Source organism: Apaloderma vittatum, unplaced genomic scaffold (genome assembly GCF_000703405.1).
Source record: "Apaloderma vittatum isolate BGI_N311 unplaced genomic scaffold, ASM70340v1 scaffold5008, whole genome shotgun sequence".
Lineage (NCBI taxonomy): Eukaryota > Metazoa > Chordata > Aves > Trogoniformes > Trogonidae > Apaloderma > Apaloderma vittatum.
The window spans coordinates 33,520-58,033 of record NW_009731120.1 but is presented as its reverse complement, the minus strand read 5'-3'; positions in this window follow the sequence as shown (position 1 = coordinate 58,033).

Here is a 24,514-nt window from a genome sequence, read left to right as displayed (position 1 = left end):
TGGGAAGTTCCAGCTCAACGTGAGGAGAAACTTGTTGGCTGTGCGGGTGCCGGAGCCCTGGCCCAGGCTGCCCAGAGAAGGGTGTGGAGTCTCCTGCTCTGGAGACTTTCCAACCCGCCTGGACGCGTTCCTGTGGGGCTGCCCTGGGTGAACCTGCTCTGGCAGGGAGGCTGGACTAGATGATCTTGGGAGGTCCCTTCTAACCCCGAACATTCTGTGATTCTATGACTTCCCCCTTTCCAGTCCTTATGTTGTATAACCCAGTTCTGCTGCCCTGTACCTTCTTCCTCTGCTATTTCTAGTGTATACAGTTGGTGCTACCATATCTTTTACAGGACACTGCAGGCCTGCTTTTAATTCGGCTCATGATGCACTCACCCAAAGCCAGGACTGCCTTTGCCAGGCAATATAATAGTGTTTGAGTGATGAGATTACTCCTGCAGCCTAGAATGCCTTACAAGAAAAGATGGCAAGATATGACAGGGTCCCTGGCCTCTATCTGAAATAATTCTTTGGAAGAAGCACAGGGCAAGGCTGCCAGTCCTTATTGATTTAATCAGCCTCCTCTGTTTGGCCTGAGCCTCTCTGACAGCTTTAAATGTATCTACTTGCTAGCACACATGGTTTTCCTTAGTAGCTCAGAGCACGTTCAGCAAGCATTGCAATGTAAGAGCATGAGGAGGCATGGTGTTGAGCTGCTGTTCTGATTCAGGACTGTGCCACATCCCTTGTGGCATCCTTAGGGACTCCTTCCAGAGCCATGTATTGCACTGTCTTGGGATCTTTATCTTCTGTATTAGGTGATGATGAAATAGACTCACTGCAGCTCTGCTCTTTTTTTGTAGTTAGCTAAATTTTGTCAGACAGATCCTTCCAGAGGGAAGGGGATTTCTTTGTACATGGGCCAACTAACAGGCTGGGTGGAGGCCAGTAAGCTCAATAGCATTGATACTCCTTGCCAGGAGGAGGAAGGGGTGTCCCAGCTGGATGGATTTAGCTGGTAATTGTATCTTACTGTTTCTGAATTGTCAACCTGGATGAATTGATGGCTAAGAAAGATTTTATTGGAACAGTGGTATACCATGGTAAAAGAATACCAACAGTTGCATGAATAGAAGCTTTGCCACTACCCCCTGAGGAGATATCTACAGTGTATCTTGAAGGCCCTGTCTATTCTTCTCCATCAGATTATGGTGCTGAATTCTGCACAGTTACAGGCTCTGTAGTTCTCCCTGAAGTGAGAGCTCTTCCTCCCCACTCCTTTTCCACTTGTCTCTGTCCTCAGATTTGTGATAGTCATAGGTTCTTTTGTCATGTCCAGCCCATTTGTGTCATACAGACAGTGACGTCCAGGTGGTAGGTGACATTTTCAAAAACACGGTCCTGCCTGCAAAACCCTCTTAAATAAAATGAGGAAGGTGCTATACTCCACCTGGCTGGATTCATGGTGCCTGTGCCTCCAGCCCTGAAATGATGTATTGCAGCATGTTCTACATTGTGCAGGAGGATGCTGTGGAAAGTATAGTAAGCATTGAGCACTGAAGAGGTTTCACGGTTTGATGCTCTCAGGGAGTGTCTTGAACATGCAGAAACTTGTCTCTCTTGTGAATGTGACTGCCAGAAACCCTCTGATACTTCAGATGCAGAAAAGACTGGGCATCCTCCATTGCTTACAGAATTTTCTCCTTTTGCTGGCAGTACAAAATGTTCTGGTTTTACACAATTATGAAACTCTCTTGTGTTTATACATAAGCAAAGAATTACATCCTTTTTGACAATGAGCAGCAGGCCTATCCACTCTATAGATTGTTTTACTGTTCTTCTTTCTTTTTCTTTTTTTCTTAAATCAAAACCTTATCCAGTCCCTCTGTAAGCTTCCATTTTAGCCTGACAGGCTTAGGTCATTAATCTTTCTGCTGTGGTCTGGAAAACATCCCCAGACTCGTTCGCAGATGTTTTGTTCACTTTCTTATCCAAAATGTGCACCCTTTTGGTGAATCTGAAATTTTAACCCAGTCATGGGTACTTTTTTCACAGTGTCATTATCAACTGTGTGTTTTCCAGATCATTTGCAAACTTAGTGCATAAGTAGCTTCACTAAATCATGAAATTTACCAAATTGAATTTTCCCAATTTGCTAAATTTGTCCATCACAACCATTGACACCACAGAAGTATATACTGGTTTTGTTTTCATATTAGTTTGTGTATCTGCAGGGAGTAGGAGAGCTAATGAGCTTGTATTTGAGGACCAAGACTATTTTTAATGAAGGTGTGTGCATTTGCTGAGGAGGTCCATTGGAGCAAGGCCATAGCCTCCATTTTGAAAACCTCTCAAGCTTTCATTCAGATAGTAGCTCTTTTGCTGCACTCAGCATGAAGTCTAAAAGATTTCTGCATGCCATGATGTGGGCCACAAACATTCACTTCTTGAAAGTCTTAAGTTAAAAGTCCAAGCTGTCCATGATCTAGAAGCATGTTCTTCTGGCAACTGGACTCTAAGAAATGCTGATAGCATGTGTTTAAAAAGGAAGACTCTTTTATTTTTAAATACTTTACTTTTATTTTTAAATACTTTACTTTTATTTGCGCTGCTTATTACTTTAATTTACTTGACTGGACCTTCAGAACAATGGAAACTATTTTAGAATGCTTTCAGACATCCTCGTCTCCTCCATCACAGCACTTCTCCTTGGTTAATGGCTTTTAGAAAGCTGAACGTTCCAAGTAATAATGTGTAAATGATATATGACATGCTATTCCATCTTTTTGGTTGCTGTAGCAACATCACACTAAACTACGCATTACTCAGTAGTCCAGGCCAGCAACTGTCTTGTTTCTAAAGCATGGTTTACACATTATGAAGACTATTAGAAACAAATGCTAGAACAGATAATTGACCATAAAAGCAGTTCCAGTGGAAGAATGTGCCTGAGAAAGCATTAGGTTGGTTTGGTTTAGAACTGAATCTGTATATTAAGCTCTGTACATAAATCTTTCAAATTTCCCTTACCTCCTCTTTGACCATGCAAGCACATACACCATCTGTTATATGCAATGAGAAAAAAAAGTGCTTCAAAGGTAGGTAACAACTGAAAAGAAGAAGTTCTTTGCAATGACCTATGTAAGTCAGTCCTATATCTACAATACTCAGTCATACAGTGTTGCTGTATTTACCATGGTCTTTTTGTTTCTGTATATAATATGATGGCAAAGATTTTATCAAGTGGAGAGATTACATCTGAGACAGAGCTATGAAAACATCCTTCCCATGAAAAATAACATGTTATACTAAGGAGCACTAGTCAGGAAATTGAACATAAAATTTGACTGTTTAAGTAAGTTCTAGGTAAGGGCTAATGTGCTTTAAATTTTGGTATGAGCAAAATGGCAACACTTCTTATATCCAAAGCTGCGAATTTACTTTTATTATAAAAGAACGATCTAATCAAAGAATTCTTACTGGTCCATCTCTAATTTTTTTCAAAAAAATAAAATTACATATTTCAGAAAAAGTCTCAAAAATAGTAATGCAACGAAAACTGTTGTGCACATGATTCCAAGTATTTGCCCCTTTTTCTCTGCTCATCCTTTCCCTGCCTCTGCCTTCTAAGGTCAACAATTCTAGTCAGCCTCTAGCAGAAAGGAAGGGGGAGAATTTCAGCAAACCATCCGTGCTCCAAGCCTTTCATGGAGAGGAGTGAAATGTTGATGCCAGGGTTACTTGATTTTCTTCATTAAGAGTAGTATGGTATCGATGTTCATGGTTTCTTCGTCCTCTTCTTTAGGATATGCTTTGAGCCATTTTCATACATTTGCAAATGTTCTGCACCTGGATATTGATTTGTTGGTCTGCCAGTTTACATTACAACCAAGTTTACTCTGCTTGATGGATTTTACATATTTTGGATATTATTCTTCGCTACCTTCATTTGGCTCAGCTCAGTGTAAGCTTTCTTTAACTGGCCGTTGGTGAGTTGTTTATAGCCCTTAGACTTCTAGTGTCAGCTTGTCCATCTTAATCGACCTGTGCCTGAACTCCTCTGCACTGCACCTTGTGTCCTCAGTCCCAAGGCTTCTGCTGTCAGACCAGGCTTGCATCCCTCTACGCTGTATCATTATTAAGTGTTTCATCATATCAGAATAACTGCATGTTACTGTTGTATATAAAAAATACTGTTATACTATACAAAACAGACAAGTAAAAATAAAATAAATCGGAAAAAATATTACTACACCTGAACAAGCCCCCCAAAAAGGTGCAGGCAGGACAGGAAGAGTTCAAAGTAAGCTTGACAAGCCTCAGTCCTGTGGACTTGCAAAGCCAGTGCAGTCTGCAGCCTGCCATTAGCAACAGTGATATGTTTACAGGGCTACAACAGAAGACAGCTACCTGATACCTTTAAAGATACTGATACCTTTTTGAATGTGAGATACAGTTTGATCCTGGACACTGTATGTGGCTTAAAGTATCTGTAAACACAATTAAAGAAATGGGAAGTCTCCCATCATATCAATATCTGGAAAACTAAATATGGATAATTTAAATTGACATTTATTTTTCAGTTTTCCTGTCAAGTAAATGCAAGACAGCTACGGCTCTGTTGCCATTCTTGAGAAAAAGAAGCCATTGTTCACTTAGTAAACCTTTACATAAATAACCCTTTCATAGTTAACTTTTGTGAATTACAGGTCATCAGAATGACGTTGATTATTAGACCGTAAAATAGAAAAGAAATTAATTAGCTTAAAAAGTTGCTTGAAATGGCACTCTAATTAGCAAATACTTACAGTTTTACTTTCAAGAATGTGTTGACATGGGTGCAGCCTTCACATGGTTTGTTTTCTAATTTCTAAGGAATTGTTCACTGTTGTTGAGTTATATTTTCCCCTTGTTTGAAGAAGTTTGTGTCCCTACTTACTATGCTAGAATTACTCTAATTAGAGTTGACACAAGTGGCACTGAGATCAGGGATATATTCTTGGTCTTCTGTCAAACACTGGTTTAGTTTTTCTTTAATTATGGAAGTTTACCAGGAATTCCATTTCATGAAAAACCTGTTAATTTGAGGTTTCTGGGTTTTTTGTATTTTGTGCAATGAAGCAGAAAGCTACTGGCTAAAAGTCAGTATATTGGTATATCTTCGGCTAATGCTAAATTCAGTGAGATTTCTCTGTACATAGTGGTCTGAATGTGGACAATGCAGAGCAAAAGAAGAGATTAAAGAATAATGGTGTTGATGTGGCAGGTAAAATAACTTATTATTTAACTTAGAGGACTGCTTGCCATATTTTTAGTACTAGTCTTTGTTAGAGATAATGGCTTAGATGATCTTTTGTCTAACCAGTTAGAGAAAATGCAGTGATTTATAAAAGAAAAATGTATGTGAGTATTTTATTTTTTTTTCCCCATGTAGTATCCTTAAGGGACTGATTAAAACAAGAGAAGTTCGGTATAGGCAATTTCTTACATGTTAATTACAAAATTTAGTTGACTTAATTGCCTGTGCTTGCTGGTGTTATTTCTGTATCCTAGTTCTCCTAATAGAAGAATCATAAGCTAGCATTCAAAGACTCCAAAAATACTGAACTTTAAATGAGAAATAAGTCAAATCAATGCTTTGCACTATAAAAGAGAAAAATGAAGACACCAAAGTCTTTTGGTTTTGAATTTATTTTCTGATTCAAGCTGGAGACACTTTTTAAGGTTTCATGAAGTATTTTATTACTGAATTTAATGTTTCGCATTAAAAGTGAATCCTGGCAATGCCATGCAAGGAATAATTAATAAAGAGTTTCATCCTGGGTTTGACAAAATTCAATATACATTTTCAATTTATATATTCCTAGTAATTTTTTTTCCTATTTCAGCTTGAATTGCCATTTTTTATTCTCAGTAAAACTAATTTTGACAGCAATAGTTACTGCGGACAGTTTTGCAAGTTATGTTGAATAGTCTTACAGCCAACTCAGGCTTCTTGCAGTGTCACTGTTAGTGTATGTCAGCACTCTGCTTGGTGCAGCCATTAACGTGTTGTAAGAGTATTTTAAAACCAACACGTCTCTCTACAACCTCTCTGGGCAGCCTGTGCCAGAGTTCTGGCACCCTCACAGGAAAGAACTTTCTCTTCGTGTTGAGGTGGAACTTCCTATGTTCTAACTTAAAACCATTATTTCTTGTTCTGTTGCTGGGCATCGCTGAGAAGAGACTGTCCCCTTCCTCTTGACACCCACCCCTCAGGTATTTATATATGTTAATAAGATCCCCATCCATATTTTTCCTAGTAGTCTCATTATTAGGTATTATTATAATTAACCACAATAGAAGATGATAACTATTTAAATTATGATTCGCAATGTCAGGGACCAATTAATTTGCTTTAGGCAAGATAATAAAGGATTTTCTCTAGATGGCATAGTTAATGTACCACCAAAATTAAAAATAAGATCCAGCAAGTTGGAGATGATTGCAAGCTTGTGGTAAGTCCTAGGAAGAAGAAGAGAGAAGTTACAGTGCAAAGCACTACATTTGTCTAGTATGGTGTGCTACCTTCAGATAAGAATAATCTGAACTATCTCCTGTGAAATTTCCATCTGTCTCTAGGTACTTGGTGTGCCACTTAGGCAAAATCAAAGCATATAAGTCCATCATCTGTGAAATCTGTCAAATTCGTTTTTTTTTTTGGTTTCAAAAGTTCCCAAGGTGTTTAAGCTTAGGTTTCTGCATGTGTGCCATGGAAGTAGCTGGAAAGACTGGCTTTATTCAGCATGCTGAAAACGGACCTAAGTCTTATCAACTGTATAGCTCCTCTTTGGGTGGTTACAAAATACATTATTTTTAAAAGTCCTCCTGACCCAAAGTAATTCCTTGTCATATGCCTAAAGCTTCGGTCCTATGTGCAGAAGTGTAACAATGATAGAGCACCGTTCCCCTCCTTCACAGTACCAGACTCTCTGGGTGCTTCTTGCGGCAGCCCCAGCTGCCTCGCTAGCCTGTTCCTGGAGATCTCTTCTTTGTGGGCAGCATCAGCAGCAAGAGCTGCAGGCAGAGCATGATCTGTACCCGTGTCCATCTGCTGAGTCTCTGCTGCCCTGCTTTTGCTGCAGCTCTTCCTCTGCCACACACAGCCTGTAGTACTGTGGAACAAAATGAGCACTTCGGATCTAAAGTCCACAAAACTTCCGGACCAGTGGGAACCAAAATTTACTGTCCAGGCCCAAACCTAATTAATATCTCTTGCTCTAAAAGAGCGTGTTAGATTTGCTTTGTCAGACAACAAAAGCTGTTAATTTCATTGGTATTTAATCATAATTTTGTTACATTATATTGTATGACACTGTATTACATTGGTAATGTTAACGGAAGCTCAGTTATATATTCTGCACCAGAATGTCCTAGTTGAGATCGTATTTATAATCTTGTTTAAATAAAACCAGGGTTAACAGGATACTGGCAGGTTTGTTTCCAAGGATTTTATGAAGATAGGCATCCAATAACTCAAGTATTTGGCTCTGAGAATGCCTCCTTTATTTTTAAGTAACCTTTTCTCTCTCAGCAGTTTGCCGAAGTCTTTTGGTCTTCTATTCTATTCACCTGTTTGGCAAATGTCTAGATTTAGAGCTGAAAGAATTCCTGTGTTAAAACAGTATTTTTCTACATTTAAATAGTCCACAGTGATTTTTTCCAGAAAAAAAAAAAAAAAAAAAGATTTAGCTAATGGATCGGTGCATTTATGACCAAGTCACAGATTGTAGCATAAAATTTACAGCATGTCTTTCAGAAATTAAAAAGGCCACAGTTACTACCTGTAATAATACATTCCAGCTTTCTGACAGAACACTTTTCAGTCCTGTGCTTTGGGCTTCTTTTCTGTTGTGGAAAAGGCTGAAGGTTTACACATGCAGCATGGAATTCTCTGCTGCTGAGATTCATGTAATTTTTACACTAGAATGAGTCTTAGTTCTGAGTTTCTAGTAAGATTTTATCAACATCTACTTTCTAGAAGTCTTTCCTAACTTACCTTCTTGCTGATTTTCCACATAGCTTCCTTAATTTGATCTGCTGTTTTGCTTCCAGCTTTGTGTTTGTCTACGTGGTCTTTCTCAGCCAAGAGGGCATTCAAATAACCAAGACTTCTTGTTCTTACTTTGTTGATTTTTGTGTTCTGTGATAGAGCAGCAGTGTTTGCTTTACTCTGACGGACCTTGGGTTGGTAAGAGCAGACGAATGAACATTTTGTGACTGAGCAGTGTTTTGGTGCTTTTCTAGATTCGCTGCAGTAAAAGAAAATACTTTTCACCTTGTGGCTGCTGAATATATTGTAAATGTGCTTTACAATGGTGTTGGACATAAATCTGAGGGCTTCTTTTCCTGGATGTGTAAATCATTAACAGAACAGTATGTGTGGTCAGTAGTCAGCTTACATTTAGAGTAAGTAGTGCTTACTTTTGTCTAGGACGTGTGGTTACAGCAAAGTATAAAACTGGTAGAGGTTCAAATCTATCAGTACCTCATCCATAGCTGCAAAAAATAACACCTGGAGTATTTTACTTTAAACATAAAGTAATGGTTTGAAATATTAATACTCTTTTGCCTTCTAGACAAATCCAGCTACTGAAAATCAGTTTGTGCATAGAATTTGCTTTAACTAATCTTCTGATGCTTCATGCTCTTCTCCTGGGTTCAGTCCCACTCAGGCCGTTTATTTCCTTAAAGAGAATACAAGCCGCTTGTCCTCACACTTGAGGACTATGCAGTCTCACTGCAGTTAGTTACTCATATGACCCTTCCCCAACCTTTCCCCCTGCCAATCCGTCATGCTTTCATCTGTCAAGGCTATTGTTCTGGGCCTATTTCTATCAAATGTGTTTAAGTCAATATAAACTTTGGTTTTCTCCTTTCCTTTCTTAGTATAAAAAAACATTTGAGGGACAAGTTAATACTTGATCTGGCTGGGACAGGCAGTGAAGGCTTGAATTTATAATGTATTTTGTGATAATCAGGTTTACTTAACAGAGGTTTTTATGGAAGAATCAGTTTCCCCATTCTTGGCTTCTAAGAATACTTATATTGAAATTTACTTCTTCTAGAGGTTCTTCCAAACTATTTCCTAATTTATGTTTTTCTGCTTGATCTTTCTTAGCTTGTAAGGCATAAGCCACAGGAATGTATCCTAATGTGAAATTTGAAAAACAGCATGAAAAAATGCAATAATTATTATTTTTATCAGTAGCTTGTTTAAAAATATTAGGTAGTGCAAAAATAGTTTGCATTGGTTCATTTTAATCCTTAAAAAATCATCTAACTATACATTGTCTTACAAATAGACTGAAAAAAGGCAGTAAAGCAAACACTGTTAAAAGGAAAGGTTATGGGTTTACTTCATTTTTTTTTTATGCAGAGAGCAGCATACAGTATTTGCCATAAAAGCTTTCATGTGAAATAACCTTCCAAGTTTTGTTTTCAGCTATATTCAATATAATTCACTCACTGTGCCCCCATAGAAAATGGAAATAACAATAATTTCTGTATAGCTTATGAAGAGTGAGAAAAAATTATGAAAGTATTATGAAATTTGGCAGGGAAAACTGTAAGTTGTTCTGACTTTTTTTTTTTTTTGTATTGGAATTACGTAAGTGGAGTTGAAATCAGGTGTTTGCTATAAGGGATGTACAATATCTCAGCTTATTTATATAAATCATTCTTTATTTACCTGAATAAGGAAAAGCACCTGAAAAAGTATACTGGCTATTGCTACAAGGTCTTCTAGAGTCTTTTCAGAAAAGGTAGAGCAGACAGAGAAGAGAAAGAGCAAATAAGTAGGTAGTGACATTCAAAAATGGAGCTGGTATATGTATCAAGCGGAATCTCACAGACTTACAAGGAATAAAAGAAATATCTTACATTAAGTTTGAACTTGTTAAGCTATGGAGTGAATCCTATAGCAGAAACAGTCCTGGAACACAAAGTTGTAAACTATATTAAGGGGACTGATACTTTTTTCTAGTTCTGTCCTTTTCATGCCATCTGAGTAGACAAGATGTGTTTAGACTCCCTGTGCGAAGCTGATATGATTTTGCATCTTGATCTGTCCAAAGAGGGGATCCGTTCCACCAGTCGGGATGTCTTATGGGTCAAAAGGAATGTTCAGCTGGAAGGCTCTAATTTGTCAGAGACCCACCAACAGCCCATATGCAGGGACTACGTCACAGCACAAGCAAGGCTGGATCAGGTCAGGATGGAACAGAAGTGAAGAACACAGATGTCCAGTGCCCTGGGACACAGCTCAGCTGTCAGGTGAAGGGAAGACTCTGGCTGAGTCCTCCCAAGATAGATATCCACTTTTGTGTAGAATATTTTGGATTTTTTAATGGAGAATGCTGTGTCAGTGTGCAAGGTGCCACACATTATCTCTTCTTTCACATTGAACAGAGTGTCTTACAAATCAGAAAATATTTAGATGGCTTTTTTGTTCAAGTGAGATTCTAATCTCAATACTTTAACTTCAGGAGAGTTTTCTGTTTCGTTTGAATTAGCTCTGAGATCTTAACGGCCTATTTATTAAGACAATGGGAAACACTAAGAATTTGTATTTAGGTTTTCATTTCAGTTGTTTATACAGAAAAAAAGGGAGATTGTTATTTTTATCTTCAGATCAGTTTAATAACTGAAGGTACTACTGGAGCCCTCCTGCATTATCATATCAGAGTTTTTCTGAACCAGTTTCCAGACTATTTTCACGTAAGAAGCATGAGTTTATTTAAAATAAATGTTACATTTCCTATGATCTAGAAAATATTCTGAATCAGAGTGCAACTTTTTTAGTGTTTCTCAAGTATTCACTGGCTACTTATATGTGCATGTTGTGTGAGAAGGGCATTACACTACTCTTGGAAATGAAAGAATCCATCAACATCAGCAAAACTGGCAAGCACAAGCAAAAGAAAAAAAACTGGGAAAACATGTGGGAATCTCAAAACCTTACTGTATTTTCTGTCACTGACAATGCTACCCAGTAAATTGTCTTATTCAACTGTAGGTTTAAATAAGCCCTTGCAGACTCTTATCTGTGGGGAAGGGGCCAGTGGCACTGAAAGTAATGGACTAGACCTGGGAACATGCAGCTCTTATGAAAATGACAATGAAAAATTAATTCCCACATATACTAATCTTTTTTTGCCTAAACAGTAGGCAGCTGCATCAAGCTAAGGTCTTTCCAATGTTGCTGATTTTGAGCCTTCTCCATAAATATGACATGTTCTTGAACCATTTCTTTTGCACACAAAGTTTGAATAGGTTTTGTTTTAGCAGTGAGTTGGCACGTTTTGCTGCCTGCTTGTTCTTGTGTAACTTTTGGAGAGTTCACCCCAAACTGGCTAGGAAAGGCTAATAATATTATACCTGTCAAAATAAAGTCCTTTTCTGAGCCTATAATGAAATCACTAGCTTCAAGACTGTTTCGTTATGAACTATTTCTCCTGAGAGTATGGGACTCCATAGGTTGGTTCTCATTCTTCGTTGAACTGGCTGGTTCACATTCTTCCTTGAACTCCTGGTACTGTTACCTTACCTCCCTGCTGAGGCCAACTAGTTTATTTGCAGCAAAGTAGGTTTATAACTGCATCTATATACACCAGATGTGTAGAGAGGGGTGATCAATAGGCTAATAGTTAAGTGTCAAAGTACAACTTGGTAATTATCTCACACATACTTATTTTTAATATTTTGGTGGTTTTCTAGAGCTGTTCACATTTGCAGTTGAGATTTCTATGGGAACTGATGGGATTTCTTTTATTTTATGTAACTGACTCAAGAAAATTGTATCAAACTATTGTTTCAGGCTGAGACTGCTATGAAAAAACAGCAGTAGTTCACAAGGGTTCAATTTCATTATCTACCTGAATTTTGTTGCCTTTTGTAGAAATACACATGCTGCTGACATACATTTTTTATGCAGGTCAAGAGCATTTTCCTTGATTGTTGGTACTCAGCCAATGTGAATAAAGGAACTGCAGTTTTTGCTTTACATCATTTTCATTTGATTATAAGGAGGAGAATGTGCCACAGACATCATAGAATGAATATGCAGTAACTGTGTTAGAAAGATCAGCCTAAAATTCAGGTAAGAGCTCCAAGAAAGTAAAACATTTGTATTACAACCAGAGAGTGACAACCTAACTGTAGAGCTATAAACAGAAAGGAAAATATGGGTCTGCATTTCCCTGATGGCAGTCTTCAAGTACCTACGGGGAAGTTACTAAGAAGGTGTGAGCAGGCTCTTGCTGCAGTGCATGGTAGGAGGGCAAAAGACAATCACAGAATCACAGAATTGCTGAGGCTGGTAAAGACCTCTGAGATCTTCAAGTCCAGCCTATGACCCAACACCATCGCAACAGCCAGACCAGGGCACTAAGTGCCACGTCCAGCCTCTCTTTAAACACCTCCAGGGACGGTGACTCCACCACTTCTCTGGGCAGTGCATCTCAGTGCCTGAGCACCCTCTCCGTGAGGAAGGGCTTCCTGAGATCCAACCTAAACCTTCCCTGATGCAGTTCCAGGCCATGCCCTCTCGTCCTGTCACTGGTTGCCCCGGAGAAGAGCCCGACCCCCACCTGACTACACCCTCCTTTCTTCTTTCACTATGCCTGACTACAGACATATAGTGAAACACACCCAGTGTGTTCTCATAGGTGACTACGTTCAGCAGAGGATAGATTAGAGATGCCCCAAGCTCCCTTTGAACCTGGGTTATTTGATTCTATGCTTCACTGCTGTTCTGCTTAACCATAATAGATCCCATGAAATTTAGGTGACCCTGCTGGGTCTTTCTGCTGCTATTCTTACCCACTTGTAGTGCACTTCTTAGAATCTGCTTCCTTAGAGTTAAGTTGCCTCTTTTTTGTGTGCAGCATTTCCTGAATTAATGATTCCTCTGTGCATGTCCCACAGTTACCTCTGCTTTTTTGAATTCTTCACTAGCAGTGCCCCCAAAAGGAAGTAAAACTTCAGTAGTGTGTGCTTAACTGTTCTTTCTAGTCTTGGCAATAAGATTTACCTGTCACATCGAGCTCAGTGTAATTAACACATGCAGGAGTATATGTGGATATTGTGCTTCCTAACTGATGCCAGGAAAGGCTCTTGCTTCCTAACTATAAACTTCTTGGGTTTGTTTACTGCCTACTAGGTAGCTCCAAAAGTTCACAGCATTTCATGGAGTTCTAAACAAACATGTTGTGTTTGGTTTTCCACTTTCCTAACTTAAACAGCTGTTGTATGTCTAGAGTTAAGGTCAACTATCTTTCTTGGCTTTCTTACTTGAGTTCTGACAAATACCATTGATTTTTTCTTCAAGACTGTTTTTAGAATGTTTTTTAAATGGAAAGTTGAACAAAAATATGCCTCTGTATGTCTAATTCAACAAACACAAATAGTTGGCTGATCTCAGTCGCCAAGGTTGATGACTCCACAAGCTTTCCTATGCAAACATTCACTATTGAAGGCGCAGCTTCTGAAATAGCAAATACATTGCTGAGTAATTTATTTGACCCTAAAAAAACCTGCAAAACACAAGTTGCTTTTTCCCTTTTCCCCTACAACTGTCTTCTCTTTTTCATCAGTTTCCCCTCCTCTCTACGTGTGCATCTGTGTGTGTACTTACACACACACGAGACAGAAATTTTTCTTTTACCTCTCTCTTCCATAATTCTCCTGACTACTGCTACTCTCTTTCTCTGCAGGGTTCTACTCTTGATGCTCATTCATTCTGCCTCCACATGTTATTTTGCCTCTCATCTGAATCAACAACTCCATCTACCTTTTCTGTGATTACCCATGAATCTGTATCTCCAAACTTTCCTTCTGCCTTTTGTCCAAACAAAAATACTGGCCTGTCTCTGACATATCTTGGTAATTTGTCACCAGCAGAGCCAACTAGACAGGACTCAAGGACAGTTCCTGATCAGTCACCAAAATCCCTTATTTGTCACATTCTTCCTTAACTACTGTAGAAGTCTGAACCACCCTGCTACACCAGCAGCAAATCGCTTTTCACATCTGAATTCAGATCCAGGACATCTGGCACATTCTTTTGTGTAGCTATTCTAAAATACTATGTTTCCTGCCCACCAGATCTCTTGATGTGTTTTACATTAAGCAGCCACTGTACAATAAACAGAAAACTTGGGCAGGGAACAAGCAAACCTCATTCTTTCCCAACCAAGTACCCTAAGCATAAAGCTCTAGCCGTATTCTACCCTGATTATCTTTTTTTTTTCTGTCCCTGTAACTCTTGCATTTGTAGCCAGAATGGAAACAAGAGGGGTAGACAACAATTCTAGCCCAGATTACTCTATCCCGTAAGAAAGAAGAGATTTGGAATTGGATTTCCCTAGGATGAGATGGTAATTTAACTTCTACCTCCTGATGGCTAGGCAAATGACCAAACAGGCCTATTCTTACCCACACTACAATAATTTGTAGTCCAGTCTGTACCTTGTTTGCTCAGATGGCAAGCCATAAAAGGCAACTGCATGATCAGAGTGAACAGAAACACTGTTACAGATTTACTAGAAAAATGAAATTAAAATTGCTCTAGAATTACAAAACCATCATTGGAGATTTTAATATGTGAAACTGCTCTTGCCTTATTAAGGAGGGGTGGCTAACTGATCTCACATTCTATAGGCCACATTCCTTTCAATATTGTATTATTCTGTTGCCCAGTGTAAATCGTATTTAAAAGAGCGTGTAATTCCCAAAGAAAACAGAAACTTTTTTTTTTCCTGAAAATTGTCAAATGCATGGAAATAAGAAACTGTAATTAGCATTTTTTCTCATGTGGAAGGCAAGTTGTGCAGAATTTAGTTAATGTTGCGTTCCACTTGGCAGAACTCCATTAAGATTGTCAGCGTATGCATGCTGGTCATTCAAGCCAACTCATGGAGAAGCCACCCAATTGGCATAAGTTTATCTCCAGCCCAGCCACAGCCTTTCAGTCTCTAGGCCAATGGGCTGTCATAGAGGATGTCAGGAAGAAGGAAGCTGGTGTTACAGTGCAAGGTGAATCAAATTCTTAGAAAATCAGCTTTATTAGTTCCACTGCTCATGGAAAAACATGGTTTTTTTCCAGGCTGGTCTCAGCTTTAATCGTGTGTTATTGCTGCATTTTAGAGCTTAACTCCTGTTGACTCAGTATTGCAAAACTGTTCCTGAAGGAGCTTTTGTTCTCACAAAATTACAGACTTTTTACATTCAAGGGCACACAATGTTAGCGGTGGCCAAGAAACATTTGATGCAACTGAGAGTGTAAAGGATAAGTAATGTCTCTAAGCCAATCATCACTGGCACTATCACCATAGTTAATGCCGCCGTCTAGAATGGAATTATTTGAAAAATAATTTTGTTTAATACCAGCTGTCTGTGTTTCAAACCTCATCTGGCTTGAGAAGAAGGATAGTACATTACAAAAACTGGGATGAGTATTCTCTTCCTTTGTGCTGCCATAGTCGTAGCTGGCACAGAGCCCTCACTTAGTACGTGAATCTCCTAAATTTACAATGTCTTTAGTTAGTGTATTTGTGTGGCCAGGTTTTGGTAGCGGGAGGGGCTATAGGCATGACTTCTCTGAGAAGCTACTAGAAGCTTGCCCTATGCCCAACAGAGCCAATGCGAGCTGGGTTCAAGACAGAGCCACCACTCTTCAAGGCTGAGCTCACCAGCAATGGTGGTAGCGCCTCTTGGATAACATGTTTAAGAAGTGGGGATAAAAAATATGCACAACAGTAATCATAGCGAAAGAGAGGAGTGAGAATATGTGAGAGAAACAATTCTGCAGACACCAAGGTCAGTGAAGAAGGAGGGTCAATGAAGAAGGAGGGAGAGGAGGTGCCCCAAGTGCTAGAGCAGAAATTCCCCTGCAGCCCGTGATGAAGACCATGGTGAGACAGGCTGTCCCCCTGCAGCCCATGGAGGTTAACAGTGGAGCAGATGTCATGGAGGACCCCACGTCGGAGCAGGTGGATGCGTGAAGGAGGCTGTGACCCCATGGGAAGCACATGCTGCAGCAGGCTCCTGGCAGAACCTGTGGCACCCTGGAAAGAAGAGCCCACACTGGAGCAGGTTTTCTGGCAGGACTTGTGACGACAAAGTAGACCCATGCTGGAACAGTCTGCTCCTGCAGCACCCCATGAAAGCCACCCACAGTGGAGCAGTTCATGAAGAGCTGCAGCCTGTGGGAAAGACTCACATTGGAGAGGACCGACTTCCATAGGTGAGATGCTATCCTGGAGCAAAGGAAGAGTGTGAGGAGTGCTCCCCTGAGGAGGAAGAAGAAGTGGCAGAGGCAACATGTGATGATCTGACCACAGCTCCAGTTCCCTGCCCCTCTGAGCCACTGGCAGGGAGGGGAGGTAGAGAATTTGGGAGTAAAGTTAAGCCCAGAAAGAAGGGAAGGGTGGCAAGAAAGTGTTTTCAGATTTGTTCTTATTTCTCATCTTACTTTGTTGTTAATAGGCAATAAAGAAAATTATTTTCCCCAAGCTGAGTTGGATTTGCCCATGACAGTAATGACTGAGTGATCATCCTGTCCTTATCTCCACCCATGGGCCTTTCACCATATTTTCTCTTTTTTGTCCAGCTGAGGTGGGGAGTGATAGAGCAGCTTTGGTTGTTACCTGTCCTCCAGCCAGGGACAACCCACTGCAAGCAGGTACTCCACATGGGCTTCATAGCCTAGTATGACTTCCATCATGTAAGTGGGAGGCTTTGCTGGGTTTCAGTGTCAACCACAGTTGTATAAGTAAGGCTGCAGAGAAGACACAGACTTGCATATTTTCATGAACAAAGACTTGCATTCCTCAATAACAAGAAGCGCGCTGCCTCTCATATAAAGTGATAATCACTAAAATGTTCTAGGGTGTAATTTCTGTGCAATCACTAAAAATGTCACTCAGATAGAAATGCGAGGCATATAACTCTTATGAGGGGTTACCAACCTGTATGCTAGTAGAAGGAGATAAAAAATATCAAGAAATGACAAAGATTTTACTTTCCATGCAGTTAGCCAAACGCAAACAGATGAACTTTCTGAAGTACGACAGTTTGTTCTCAGGTTGAGAATTTATATGACTTATTTAATGGTTTGGCTGTAAAGTAAAAAATAAAGTGGTTTGTAAAGGAATTCAGTCATTGGCTGCTACTTTTGTTATGAGCACAGTTCCTCTAAAAAAGGAATCAGATTTTGACTAGTGGAAAAATATCGTATAAAAGAAAATAAAAAGAGATTCAGGGTTAGAATTTCCTGAACCTCAGTGCCAGTTCTTATACATATTCACCAGTGGAAAATAAGCATAGCGGAGCTCTAACACAAAGTTCTTCTCTGAGCTGGCCTTATAATCTCTCCCTTTCTCAGTGAGGGGAATTAGTTATATATTTTAGTTTTGCTTTTCAAAGGTTGTCATGAAGGGTTAGGTGGTCTCAATTTTAAAGTATCTGGAGTACTGTGTCCAATTAAGGTCTCCCTAATAAAAAAAGACAGGCATACCAGACTGAGTCCGGCAAAGGACCACTAAGATAATTAAGGTAGTGGAATATCTCTCCCATGAAGACAGACTGAGAGAGCGGGGACTGTTTAGCCAGGAGAAGAGAAGGCTTGGTGGAATCTCACCAATGGGTCTAAATACCTGATGGAGGAAGGAATGACAATGGAGCCACATTTTTCTCAGTAGCATCCAGGGAAAGGACAAGAAGCAATGAGCACAACTGAAATATAAGAAAATCCCCTTGAACATAAGAAAAACTAATTTACTGTGGCAGCAGTCAAACAGTGGAAAGGGTTGCCCCGGGAAGTTCTGGAATTGCTGTCCTTGTTGATATTCACAACTCAACTGTACATGACCGTGGACAGCCTGCTCTGATTGATCCTGCTTTGGGCAATGCATTAGGATTAGGCAATTTCCAAAGGTCTTCCAACCTCATCCATTCCGTGATTCTTTGAAATGTTCTGCTGCTTGGATTTTTTTTAATTATTTACAATGAAATCACTACTAACAATAATTCTGCTCATGAGGAATCCTTTCAATCTAAGTCTTCAAAGTATCTTGGAAGAATTAACTTCAATCAATATGGAAATTATAAGTGTAGTTAAAAAGATAGACATGTCAGATATGTCTGCCCATTTTGAAAGTGGGCAAAAGATATCCAAGATATGAGAGACTAAGCTATTGGCAGGGATGGGCGTGGAATTCTGGACCTGAGTTCTAATTCTACTTCTTCATCAGCAGAACATACATCAGCTTTCTCATGCTCATTTTGTCTTTCCCACCTATTGGATGTTACCTAGAAGGCTGGGTGTGATCCTTAGTTCTCTGCCCTTGAGATATTTCTCCTCCTCTTACCCTCAGATTTGTGGTCCAGAACCAATGCTTTCACTGAAGAAAGTAAAAATAGTATCAGGTCTTACACGGCACCAGCAAGTCTAAGAACTGAGACCCTAGTTTTAAAGCCTTTGACTGTGCTTTGGAAGTGCTTCCTGGTGGTTCTCTATATATCCATTTGATGTGTTTAGCCCGTAACCTAGAGTATTGCCCTGTGATGGTACCAAAAGCACAAACTATTTCCTATACTTTTTAGTTTCTAATAATGATTGATTGATTATATATAAGTTTTTAATTCACTGAGTGGCAAAAATTCATGTATTCAGTGAAATAAAGTTGATTTTGTATCAGAGTGTATACTAGTGAATTTAATTCCATTAGCAAAACTGACCTGTAGAAGCCTTCAGATTCCTGCAGGAAAATCTTGCTTCCTGAAGAATTTGAGCAAAAATCATGTCAAATCAGGAAAGACTCCATAAAATTCTTCAGTAATTCACATCCAGTTAGCATATTGCTACTTTAACACCCCACTAAATATTATATATTTTATATGTATCAATTACTATTTTGTAGGTACTATATTAAAAAAAATCCTCAGATGCTGCAATACTTAAGGTTAAAGAAAAATCTAAATAAAGCAGTTTGTAACTCCCATACATTCCTCACAGAGAAGACTGAGAAATCTCAGAAACTAAGTTCAGCTCAAAGGAGTGAAGAGGTTCATAAAGACAGCATAGTAAAGGACTAAGGCCAAATGCTGAGCCTTGTAAAGTGTGAACATATCATTCCTAGAAATTGTGCTTGGTAATAACACCAAAAGAAGAGAATTGTATGGCCTGTGACAATTATCATGAGAGTAAGTTTTAACATGTGAAATTATCAGTTGTGGAACACATAGAGAAAACGTAGTATAAATGATATGAAAATCCATCACACGGAAAAATAGGGTAACAAATCTTCCCTGAAACACTGGTGATCTTAATAGCCTTTTCCTCAGTAGAAGAATCTTCCCTTTACCACAGAAAGGATGTTAAGACTGCTTTCTTCCCGCATCTGCTATCTGCAGTTATCCCATGAATACATCATTGACATATAACAGAGCTTTATAACTAGGCTTAAAGAAAATATTAATGTATGACTAGCCTCACAAATGTACCTGCTCCGAGTGTGATCCTGGAAGAGGAATTTTTGAATGAAAAGCATTTTTGAATGCTACTTGAAGGATAAGATGATTCAAGATTATTAAAACATAAAAGAAAAAGCTTAAGCTAATAAATAAATAAGCTAAGAATGGTCATTCTTCCTGTACCAACATGTTTGTTATTGTGCACTTGTTGATGTGGAGATTTTCTGTTTGTGTATACTATTATATCCACATAATTGTGAAACTATTCAAGGTATATGCAGGTATATTAAGTAAGCACTCTTGCTCAGATCAGAGATTTTAAGACTAAGAAAGAGCCTGTGACCTTTTCCATGATTCAGACGCGTTTATGCATACATCAGTATTTTCAAATACCAGTTTTGCCTTTTGAAGAAGGAATTTTATTTAAGCACTTTAAAGAGTTAAGCAATCAAACTGGACTTGGAAATCAAAATAGTAGAGTAGATTTTGAAATGCAATGCACATCAACAACTTGCAGAATGGCTCTTCTTTTGCACCACTGGAGGGAGAATCTACCAGAAATTTCTATTTAAAAACTGTCCTCTTGATTTGGTTTTCATATCAAAAGACAAAGCGGGCTGTGAGGAAATGGGATGTTGGCCTGCCTCTTGTGTGCCTGGGGTAACACAGCATTCTGACTTCACCTACAGCTTCTAGCAGCAGTGACATATCCATACTGAGGTTAATGGTTGTGTGTTCATATCTGGACACCTGTGAATCTCGATCTGAGAGATCCTGGATGCCTGTCCCGAGTAGCTCACCCTACAGTCCAGAATGGAAAAATTAGGTTTGCATCAGCCTGCTTCGCATCTGCAGCAGCTCAGGAGCATTGCAGAGGTGGCTGCAATGAACTGAGTGTGTCCTTAGTGTGTTATTCAGCATTTAACTATCAAAAGGAATTTGTCTGTGTTACTGAACAGTTAGTAATTTTTGTGTCAGTCAGCATACTTCACAGAATGTAGGTATTTAAATGAAAAATAAGACCGCAAATGCTTCAATGTGGCTAAGGCTCTGAAAGTGAGATAAAAATCAGTTTGAAGAAATCTGAGCAAAAAAAGCAGAAAAACAGTATTTATAACCCAATCGACTTCTATGACTCCCTCAGCCTACTTACTCCTAAAAGGTATGTTTCCACCTAAATATTTATTAAGTTGTTAGTGCTGCTGTGCTGTCTCAAAAGACCACCTCGAGGCAACCCTCCAAACCTGTTCTTCACCCAGATCATAGCTTTGCAAGCTGAGTTCCCTGTGTTCTCTGAGCTGCACCTGAGATAAAACTCAAGAGAGGAGGGCGGAAAGATGCCTCTTTTACCCACTCTCACGGCAGGTTCTTTGAGCCCTAATAGTTTCTGGGTGCTTGAGCTTCTTAGCTGCTTTGTTCCACATGGTGGTGACAGCCTCCCAAGGCTGTTATTTTGGCAGCCTTGTCAGAGGCTCATGCACTCTGAAGGACACATAAATTTCAGATGGAAGAAGATCGGGAAGGAGACGAAGATCTGACTGTTCTGGCTCAAGATTTCTACCATGTCCAGCTAAACAAACCAACTGAACTGCATTTGAAAGTCTGGTGCCAGTGTCTGTTAAACAGTGTCAGATTATATATTCAACATACTGTCAGTGGAGCAACTCAAGGATTAAATTAAAAGAGTAACTTAAAACAAGGCTGTGTTATTCATCAATGATTTTTCCATTTAAATTATATAAAACATGCTGCTACCTAGGGCATGCAGCCAAGAAGATGCAGGCATATGACCATAAAAGGCATCGCTGAAAAGGCAACTTGAAAAGATGCAGGTAACAATAATGACTGAAGTGTGGATCCAAGTTTCAATAAAAATGATTTTTGTATCAAGTGAAAAGGTCAGGCTTTATGTAAGTAAAGATTTAAAAGCCTGTGCTATTACCTAAAGTAAAACCCACAGTTACAGCATTTTTTCCTCTTGCCATTTCATAAATGTCAGCATAAGGTTCTTATTTCAAGGATTGTGGAAGAAATATTGTGGATTAAACACAAAATTAATGTTTTTACCATATGAAATATGATTGGGTAACAGCGTGCCTACAAAAAGTTGAGTGTAATATGAATAAAAGCAAAACAAGTTGATGATAATTACTGTTTTCTAGTGATCTAAATACTATGCTTTAAATAATTTCAGCTTTAAATAAAATTTACTAGTTTACTGCAATTTACTATGAAGGTCACCATTTAGAGGGCAAGCATGAAGGTTCCTGATGCTTATGCATTTTCTTTGATTCCTTGTAAATACCAAATACTTCTAAAAGAAATGTCTTCAATATTTCAGCTTTATTGCTTTCACATTTTCTTCTTTTTTTGACATTTTTATGAGATAGCCTTTGTCTGATTAAAACAGCCAGATCTGACATTTCTGATACTTGGGCATGAAGTCATCTTTGTCTACCTGCAGTTACTCAAACGTCTCAATTTTTGTCAGAATTTTATTTTAGATGAAAATCAGATGGCTTTGCGTGCAAGCAGTTCTGAACTGACCACTCCAACATCCCACCTTCATGCCTTCCCCTTTGGCCTCTAGACTGGAAGGTGGTTTTATAATCTTGAAGAAGCATGCCATTTCAAAGGCAGAGGATTCCAGTGTTGACTCCATCGTTCCAAGGTGAAGCCATTACCCAGTATAATAAGGCTTATAAAACTTGTTAATTATCATACATATCATAGGTCTAATCTCAAACTCAGTGCAAAGAAGGAAAAATTTCATCACCACTGAAGCTTGACAATAAACAGTGAATCAAAAACATTAACTGAAAAAAGAGATGTAGCCATATGCATTGATACATGCTATAACCAAAAGTCCTTCATTTTCCTTCATTTCTTTCTGAGATTTTTTCACCAAATGACAGGAATATACTGAAGAAAAGTGTTAAAATAGATCTGGCTCTAGAACAAAATATTTTTTTCATTGATGTATTTTCTTCTCCAAATTCTGTTTGGTAGCTATTTCCTCGTTATTTAACCAAGCAGTGTGCAAACTCCCCAGAGGAGTAGGGTGAACTGAAACATCTATGTTAAATCTAATGAGACATATTTGGTGTTATATCAGAGGCAAGGGAGAGGCTTTCTTACGTTCTTGGTTTGTTAAAAGTAAATGCTATCCATAGCCTGAAATCTGATATTTTATATTTAATTACTCTTTATTCATGGAGCCGATTGTTTGCCTTTGCTGCACTCTTTTTGCAAAATGGATTTCTTCAAGTAGTTTCTTGACACATTTTATTTACTCTGTCTGAGATGCAAATACTGTGTGTTACAAGTGCATTCATCAGTAGCAGACACAATACTGTGCCTGTAGTTTCTAAGGAGCAGAGCAGTAAGTTAATGAATGAATGGGTTAATGAATAAATACATTAATAAATTTACCTTTAACCTCTAGAGATTGCAGTGTGAGTCTTTATTCTGTAAACAACTACATAAAAGTCTCACAGTCTGCAACCTGAGGGTCATTTCCTTGTACTGCAAATCAGATGAAAAATCCAAAACACAATTCACCATGACAAAGAATCTCCAAGCAGTAGCAGCCTGGGATGAAGATAGGGGGTAGATCAGGTTAGTGCTATACTTCATTCAGTTTGTATAATCATTGTGAAGAAATTAGAAAAAAAAATCTGTACTCCTGATTAAAGGATGAATTCAGTTCTATCAGAATGCATATTTCTGCTTTTAGGAGCTTCAGTATTCTTCCACTGCAAAACTGTAGTTAAATAAAGGTACTTTTGCTGAAAGATGAGCATCTATGTGGAACTAACAGAATTGTGAAACAGGAGTATTGATATTGTTACTGGTTTGGCATGTATAAAGTTCAGAGTAGTCTGAACATTTGACTTTTGTAATGAGAGGCTCCTCATAAGGAAGCTGAGTTTTTTTAATGACATAAGAGGAAATGCCACCTGTAAAAAAATAATCTCTTTATAAAATGTGTTAAACACCAGTCTACTCAGGAAATAGGTACTGGAGGAGATCTAAAAAATGCTGCCAACAGTAGACCTAGGCATGGGCATGATGAAGATACTTCTCTTCATATCCAGGTATTTCTGTATTAGATAGAGTATAACGCTTTAGCTTAGAAGTGCCAAAAGATCGCAGGAAAGTGAAAGCGCAGGAAAGTAAAAGCTGAAGGCTAAATATTGTTTTATTCCCATTATTGTCAGCAATTTCTCTCAAATAAGTGTAAGAAAAGATCTTTTCCCCTCAGTTTTAGGTTACCAGGATAACATTATTTCATTGCTTCAGTGAACCAGTGTGCTACCTGATCTGTATATGATGTTAGAGGTAGCCTTCAGCATGCAAACACAAAGTTCCTTCATCAAGTTTGAAGCTTGGGGAATATGTTTCAGAAATAAATGTTCATATTCACAAATAATAGGACCTTGAGTGTTTATATCAGTTCGATTGGAGTAGTAGGTTTTTTTGTAATTGTGTTCCTTTTATGGAGTAACCCTACAGTCATTTAAGCAATTCGAGTGTAAATGTACATCCCATACTCAGAAAAAGACAAAGAAACAGCTACTCTTACAACCTCATACTGACGACCTCCTGAAAGAGAGAACACTGAAACAGAAAACAATTATTTATCCAATAGTTTTCTCTTTTCCTACTGATACTGTTAATTACTGACCATATTTGTGATTGAACATTTATTCCCTTGCAGTCAGGTTCTTTCTGTCAGTACCGTCTTAGACAAAATGGACAGTCACGGTTAGAAGAAACGAAGAAATTGTGCTAGAACTAAGGCCACAACTTTCTTCAGCGTTACCCTGCTTATGCTTGCATGCACTAGGATCCAGAAGATGCTTCACCTCCACTGAACCCCGTTGCCTGTGCTCACCAGGAAAATGCTATTTGGGGATTACACCGAGTGGCTGGAGCTTTGAAACTCAAAGAGTATACTGGAATACATTCAAAATTACAGTCTTATCCAGCTCATTACTGCCAGCAGATTATTTGT